The sequence below is a fragment of the Penaeus chinensis genome, chromosome 30, assembly GCF_019202785.1.
Source record: "Penaeus chinensis breed Huanghai No. 1 chromosome 30, ASM1920278v2, whole genome shotgun sequence".
Lineage (NCBI taxonomy): Eukaryota > Metazoa > Arthropoda > Malacostraca > Decapoda > Penaeidae > Penaeus > Penaeus chinensis.
The window spans coordinates 560,363-567,862 of record NC_061848.1 but is presented as its reverse complement, the minus strand read 5'-3'; the positions used below and the strand labels follow the sequence as shown (position 1 = coordinate 567,862).

Below are 7,500 nucleotides of genomic sequence, written 5' to 3'. Positions count from 1 at the left end.
TTGCCACTACCATTCTCTGTAGCAGCACCTAAATTGAATAATCTTACCATCAGTTTCATTTCATGGTTTCCAAGTACCATTTTTACTTTCAATGCAACAGCCCATTGAAAGTATCATCACAAATATTGTCAAGATTGATGGCTCACAACTTTTTCCTCGCATGCATGTGCTGCTATACACAGACTTTCCTCATACTGAGTCTGTTATGAATATTGACTACTGTATTCCTGGCACACTACATGCGATGATTGCAACTGCTTAACCCTCATTATAGTGTCACTGTATACCCCTCTTTGCATTCCAATTTCCCTTCATCTCAACTTATTAAAATCATCTATCTACTGGTATTTTTCTGGCATTTCCATCATTTCAGTAGGCCTTGTTTTCTTCATAATCAATTATCTTCATCATTATCTCACCTCTGAACACTTCTTGTACTTTCCTCTATAAATCCAATTGTTTTGCAAACTATTGTATATTTATTCCTTTAACTTCATAAACAATAATTGCTAAAAATACTTTCATTTGTTTGGGATAGTGACATTTCTGTTTGTTGCATTTGCAAGCCCCAAGGACCTTTGTTAAGATGATGAGGGTGGATTTACACTTCTTTTCCATTACTCTATATTCAGCTATTTTAGTTATTCTAGAATCTTGAAAGGCTTTCGACATTTATTCCTCCACGGCATCATTATCAACAGATTTACTTCACTTCATAATCACTGGCTTCTCTGAGTCATATTTCTGTTGTTTTATCTTCAAATTATTCTTGTATGTATTCTTCTCTCTTCTTTGTTCCCCACCTCCATCAGTACCTTTCTTCTTCAGTTTTACTGTATTTCCAAACATACAATTCCCTCCTACTATCAAGGATAAATCCTCATATAACATTTGCTGGACTTAGGTTCTAGTTCATTTATCTCACTCCTGTTTATTCATGCATTTTTCTTTAGTTCTAATGCTTTCTTCACAAATTTAGAGATTTAAATCACATCATATTTGCCCATCTCTTCAGACATCTTTTTATTTTTTCATACTTAAATCTTTGGTTGTAATTCACTATAACCTTTTATTTCAAGAGGTTTCTGTAGTATATTCCACAGATGTTCAAGATCCACTTTTTCTTCTTAATTATGAGAGGTACATTTTCACTTGTTTCACATTTTTCACAGAATTTCTAACTTTTGATTGATGCTTTCCATGTCCACAAAAGTATCAAAAGATACCTAATCCATGTATTCATTACCATTTAACCCTTTCTTTCAATGCCTACTAGCTTTTGCATTTGCATTCATGGCTAATGCACTAATTATATTGTCTTTACAGAGTTCTACTAATTTAGATTTATCATAATCTGCAGCTGAGACACTGTAAAATATTGATAACAGATTTTCATCAATCATCTCATTGTCGAGTCAAAGCAAACATTTCACCATTCTTGATGTTAGTGTCAGTGCAGATCCACGTTCTTTTTCTCTTCTTGAATATAAAAACTCACATCACAACTCACTACTCCACATCCATGCCATCTCACTTGCTTGTTTCTGTGACATCAATCTGTATCCCCTTCATCTTCTTCCATAGTTTTGTGGTCTTTCTAGGTTTGTACACTGTTCTAACAAGAAAAAAGCCACTCTGACTTCTTAACTGCAGACTGATACAGGATGATGGAGAGATCTCCCCTTTCGCATACAATTCACCAGGCCTTTCATGACATTGGCTCCCTAACACTGGATATGACTAATCAAGTCATAGCAAAAGGGCCCTATTACCAGTTGGATAGTGCGCATGCCCTGTGCAGTTGAGCTCAATCTAAGTTGTTCCCTTGTTTGGCCTTGGGCTTGAAGATACAGCCACCAAGAGGAAGGCTTGAGCTTTTTAAGCCTCAGACCCCCTAAAAAGTAAAAAGGCTCCAGTAGCTGTGTCATTTTCTTCTCATACAGTGACACACACCCTTTCCTAGAAATTTTCAGTAACTAATAAGCCACATCAACAAGGTTTGTTAGATTTTATTTTTCCTTTTCTGGTGGCATTACAATCCACAATAACAACATAAGTTATAAGACTATTATCTATATTGATAATTACCATTGTCATACAAAGAATAAAGGGAATAATAACAATATTAATAACCTTAACAACAATAATGGTGATACTGAAAATGATACTTAGTAATGAAAATCAGTTATAGGCCATAATCTGACACATTTTCTTTACTACAACTCTTAAACTGTGGGCAGCCAGTCCTGTATATCCTCTTGGCTCCTGGTGACTGATATACATGTCAAGGCAATTTTAACATTCTCATCTGGCAGCTAGGGGATATCCCATTGATCCTGAGTAAAATCATTACAATAACCATAACATGCTAAATGGATACCAGTGTTGAAAAGAAACACAGGTCTAAGAAAGAGTACCCAGAGACTGTGAGAGTAATATGAATACATCCTAGACTTTTTAAATGTCTATGCCAGTATGTAGCCATAACCTAGTCTAACCCCTATCCAGCCATGTACTACCAAATATGAGCACAATGGAAGGCCAAATGTGGGTCACGATATTTACAAAATCCTTTATCTAAAGCACCTCTATCATCAGCTAGTATATCTTATGATCTCTATACTCCAGCTATCAACAGATGAAATAACCATTTAAATAATCAAGCAACAAAACTGTAAAGAAAATCCAGAGCCATCTACCAAGTGATCAAGTCTGCTTTGTAAAAAAAAAATCATCATTTGGCTCCAAACCTGACCTTAAACAAAGTTCAATGAAACTTAACAGTCAACTTTTAATGGCATATAGCTTGTGTTTTCTACTTTTTTGAACTAACTAAGATGAAAAATGATGCTTTACTGTGGGGGAGGATACAGGGCTCTAATCTGCTGGCAGCCCACAGATTAGAAATTCAAACATTCATTACTTCCAGTTTTCCATATCAATGCTTTTTTTTTTTCTTTCTTTTTTACAATACAGATTTGGTGCACTCAAAGCACTGATCCAAAGAATATATAATATTCATTTATGTCCTAAAAAGATATCCCTCATCTTATTTCTATGTCCGCTCACAAAAGGGTAATCATGTATAAGATAATTTCTACCGAGATTGAACACAAGAAAGGAATCCCATTCATCCATGAGCGCTGGGTAAACACTGTCCACAGTAGTTTTGTTCTATGAATTTGTTTAATACATAGATGGTTTTATTAATCACAAGAAATCAAATACTAAGCATACCTGATCATACCTCCACCCTTCTTTAAATTTCTGGTATTAATCTTTTATTGCTATAATCAAAGCTATATACTATTTTTAATATCATCATTGTCACTCATATAATATAATAAATAATAATAATAATAGCAATATACATAAGTTATCTTCAAAAACTCTAGAAAAATGGGTTAAATAGATGAAGTCATTTAAACATTAGTTATCAACTCTGGTGGCTATAGCTGTGGTCACATTAGCACTTGATATTTGCTATCATTGCAGGAATATGTAACTTGTGGTTGCTGCAACCAAAAGTTTACACTTTCCACACCCAATTCTTATGACATCAAGTTTTCCAAAATAATGGAAACCAAAATCTGCTACAACTCAAATTCTGCAACCAATCTAAGACAAAAACCTTATGTATGGATGCTATGTTAGAATATATATTAATGAATCTCTTACAAATAGTCTCATTTTAAGCCTCATGTACAGTATTTTACTTTTCTAGAATTATTTTAACCAGCAGTCAGATATCAAATCTCCATAGCATGAAGTACTTTATCATGAATTCTATATGCCTTACTTAAACCAGAAATTAATGTAAATTGAGGCCTTTTTTCACATTTGACCAGATATGTATCATGAGATACAGTGTAAACACATTCGTTGCAGATTTCTTGCCAAGAAATAATAAGACCATATAATGGTTAACCACATGCCGCAAGGGAAAATTAATAAAAATTGGGTAAATACTGTGCTCATTTTTTATATCTTTTGTGAAATGTCTCTGCACATAGATGGCTCTACTAGTGCTTAGCCACAAAGGAGTCAATTAGTAGACCTTGTGACCTTACCTAATTTCACCATTCCTTGAGCTGACAGGAAAAACATATATTTTTGCTAGTGCTATGAATATCGATGGTGTTATTTTTGTTATAAACATTATAATTACTATCATGTTTTAAACATTAGTAACAGCAAAATAAGATAACGTAAAATATTTTTGCAAATCAAGAAAAAGGGTAAACGGGCGAGACAGCCAGTACTCGAAATTGGCTCATTGGTGACTTTGTACAGTGTAGCCATCTAAGTGTAAAAACAATTAAACAAGTAAAATCACAGTGGGCATGGCATTTACGTACATGCCATGCCCATTGGCATTGGGTTAATGATTAGAAGAAATAAATGTACTAGACATCTAAGGTCATATTCAACTATGGTACAGTATTGTCACAAATAGGGTGGAAATGAGTTCACAATTAGGATAAGACGTTAGATGTCAAAGGTTGTAGAACACCGTAGGATAAAATGGCAGTGGAAAGGGTACAGAGGGGGAGCAAATGGAATACAGTGGGGATTTGTAAAAGGAGAAGGGGTTAAAGGTATTGGGCAATCAGATGTGTCTGAGGAAGGGAGAGTAACACTGTACAAGGAAAACTGCAAAACAGCCATTAAGAAACAATCAAATGGTAATACATTGAAATAGTAGTTGTAGATGTAGGAGAATAATCCAGAGAATGAGATAAGGAAACAGGGAAAGGTAGTGAAGCATAGGGAATGTCAGAAGGGGAGGGATCTGGAGGACATTGTTGTGACATAAGGGAGTCACGTCAGCATCCAGGTGGGAGTGGTAAGGATAATGGGGAAGAAAGAGAGAATGGTGATGCACATGGAGGAGGAGAGGATGGAGTATTTATTGGGAGTGCGGGAGGGAGATGGTTGAGGGAATGTGAGGAGGAGGAGGAGGAGGATGGATATCAGCATGGATGTCTTCAAGAGGTTCTGGGAGTTGGGTGGGGAGGTCTGAGAAACAACAGTTTTCTTATGTGGAAAAAAGGGAATAGATATCCGAGGAGCAGAGGGAGAGGTGGGTGTCGGAGAGGATGTGGTAGAAGATGGGGTGGAACATTTAGATTGTCTGGTGCAATAATTAGAGTGAGAAGGAGGAGGGGTAGGCACCAGGGAAGTGGTAGAGATTGGATTTCCTGGATTTAGACTGGAAAATAAATTTGACTGGGGGAGAGAGGGAGTAGAAATAGGATGGTTCATGGTTGAGGAAAGAGATACTGGGGGAGATGCTGGGACTTCTTGAGAAGATGGGAGGGGAGCAGAGTGAAGTTCAGTTTTGGAATAGGTAGAAAGAGAACAACATTGTTGGTGAGCTTCTTGACTGGCCACGCATAAATTGAGGCCTAATATGAATCTGAGTTCCACTACCACAGACTCGAGCTTTTAGGCAGGGGAGATCCTATAAAATACTGTGGAGCCACCACAAGTGGAACACATGCATGGCTGAGCACAACAATTTGAATGGTCATGACCAGGCTGGGCACACAGGCTTCTGTAGAGCAATAGTGTTTGGCTGGGTGGCCAAAACACCAACATTTCTGACACTGACAGGGAATATGGTCAGACAGGGCAAGACAACTGCCAATAGTAAACTTTCTGGGGAAGGTCATGTCTTGGTAATATTAGTGTAGGATATACATTGGCCTCTGGGAGGAAGAGTGTAACACTGGGTTGCTACTGCATCATAGTCAACATGAAATACGAGCAAGTTATTTTCACAGTCACTATAGAATGCCAAGTGTTAGGCTGGGTGGCCTAAATGCCAACATTTCTGATACTGAGAGGGAATAATATGGTTGGAATGGGTGGGACACTCCACCAATAGCAAACTTCATGGATGAGGTCATGTCTATGGAAGCTAATCTTGGTAATGTTGTTGTAGGACTTATGTTGGGCTCTGGGAGAAATAGTGTAGCACTGTACTGCTACTGCATCATACTCAACAAGTTATTTTCACAGTATAATTAGTCTTTGTCCTAGACAAGACAATCAGTTGGGCAGAAGAAAACAGTTTTTTGGTACCATTTTTCCCCTGAGGTTAGTCAGGATAGATAGCGCACAAGTTTGGGACTCGGATGTAACTGTGACAAGGTGTGAACAATTGGGACGACTGTGAAAGGAATCTTTGCCTAGTTGTTTTTGGAGACATTGTTGGAAGAGAAAGGTATTGTCAGAATATGGGGCTGTAGGGAATATCACAAAGAATCGATTCCACTTGGCAGGGCCAAAAAGAGTACTCAAAAGGTCTGCTGAGGTGGAAGCTGTAGAAGGACAAGCTGTAGAATGGGTGGTATGCAGAGGGGTAGTACTATTGGGAGAAGGATAATAAGAATGAAGAGTAGTAATAAGGGGGGTGCGGGTAGACAATGCCAAGGGTTGGGAAACCAATGAAATCAAATTTATATAGACTAGTTATGAAGGGGCAAGCATTAATGCCCCTATTAGGGCAAACAGTCTTCATTATTGGCTAAGGTGAGGCTGAAATAAATAGTGAGATGAAACTGTCTACCCCTTAGGGTCCCCATGAGGGGTAAGGGCTAGGCGCTTAACCAAGGAAATACTGTGCCCATGCCTCTCGGAGGCCATTCATGACTGACAACGCCAGCCTTTTCATACTTTCAGTACTGCTCACACACCTTAGGACGTGGACAGAAGGGGATGAAGAAAACAAGGAAAAGGAAAGGGAGAGAAGAAAAAACTATGCAAAATTAGTTGAGGCAAGGGCTGAGGTCCAAGGCAGGGTTCATTGCCTACATTTGGCCCCAGTTTCCATCTCCTAAGGCCCCCCATGAAAACGAGGAAGGGATTAGGGGGATAGGACCATGTAAAACTAATAATGACAAACAAGTGATAATTATGATTATTAATATATGCTGACCTCAAGTCTAATTATTGGTTAATATTATTACAGCAAGAAGTATACAGGCAGCATCAAATGACCACTATACAGGGAACGCTTGGCACAGCCGCAAAGACCCAATAACTCTATAATGATAATAATAATCTTAAAAATAATATTTTTTTCTTCTTCTTCTTTTGCATTTACATTTGCCTTTGTTGAAGAAACCATAATAGACTGCCAAGCAAGTTAACACCTGACTGCTCCAGTACATTTCAAATGGCAGTGACTGTTACTTCATTATGGCAGTATAGCATAGCACCAACATAATTGCAGCAACTCTGTTTTCCTGATATTGGCTATAGTTGCACATATTAAGTGCCAATGTGACCATGGCTTAAGTAGTGTGTAAACAAAATCATTAAAACTAAATAAAAGGACAGTGTATATATAAATGAACTTCTGGGTAACTCGTATCAAGCATCATGTCATTTTCCTTTAATGTCCTAAGAAAAAAGTGGCAACAGCTATTATTATACAGAACAAAACATGTGTTGGGTGCCTTAAATCTACTTATCAAATGACTACACTCATGT

General features: G+C 37.6%; 1 protein-coding gene across 3 annotated transcripts in view; it reads right to left on the bottom strand.

The window, feature by feature from the left end:
* LOC125041592 (D-aminoacyl-tRNA deacylase-like) overlaps positions 1–7,500 on the bottom strand; it is a 34,524-nt gene that overhangs the window by 11,901 nt on the left and 15,123 nt on the right. The window lies entirely within an intron of this gene.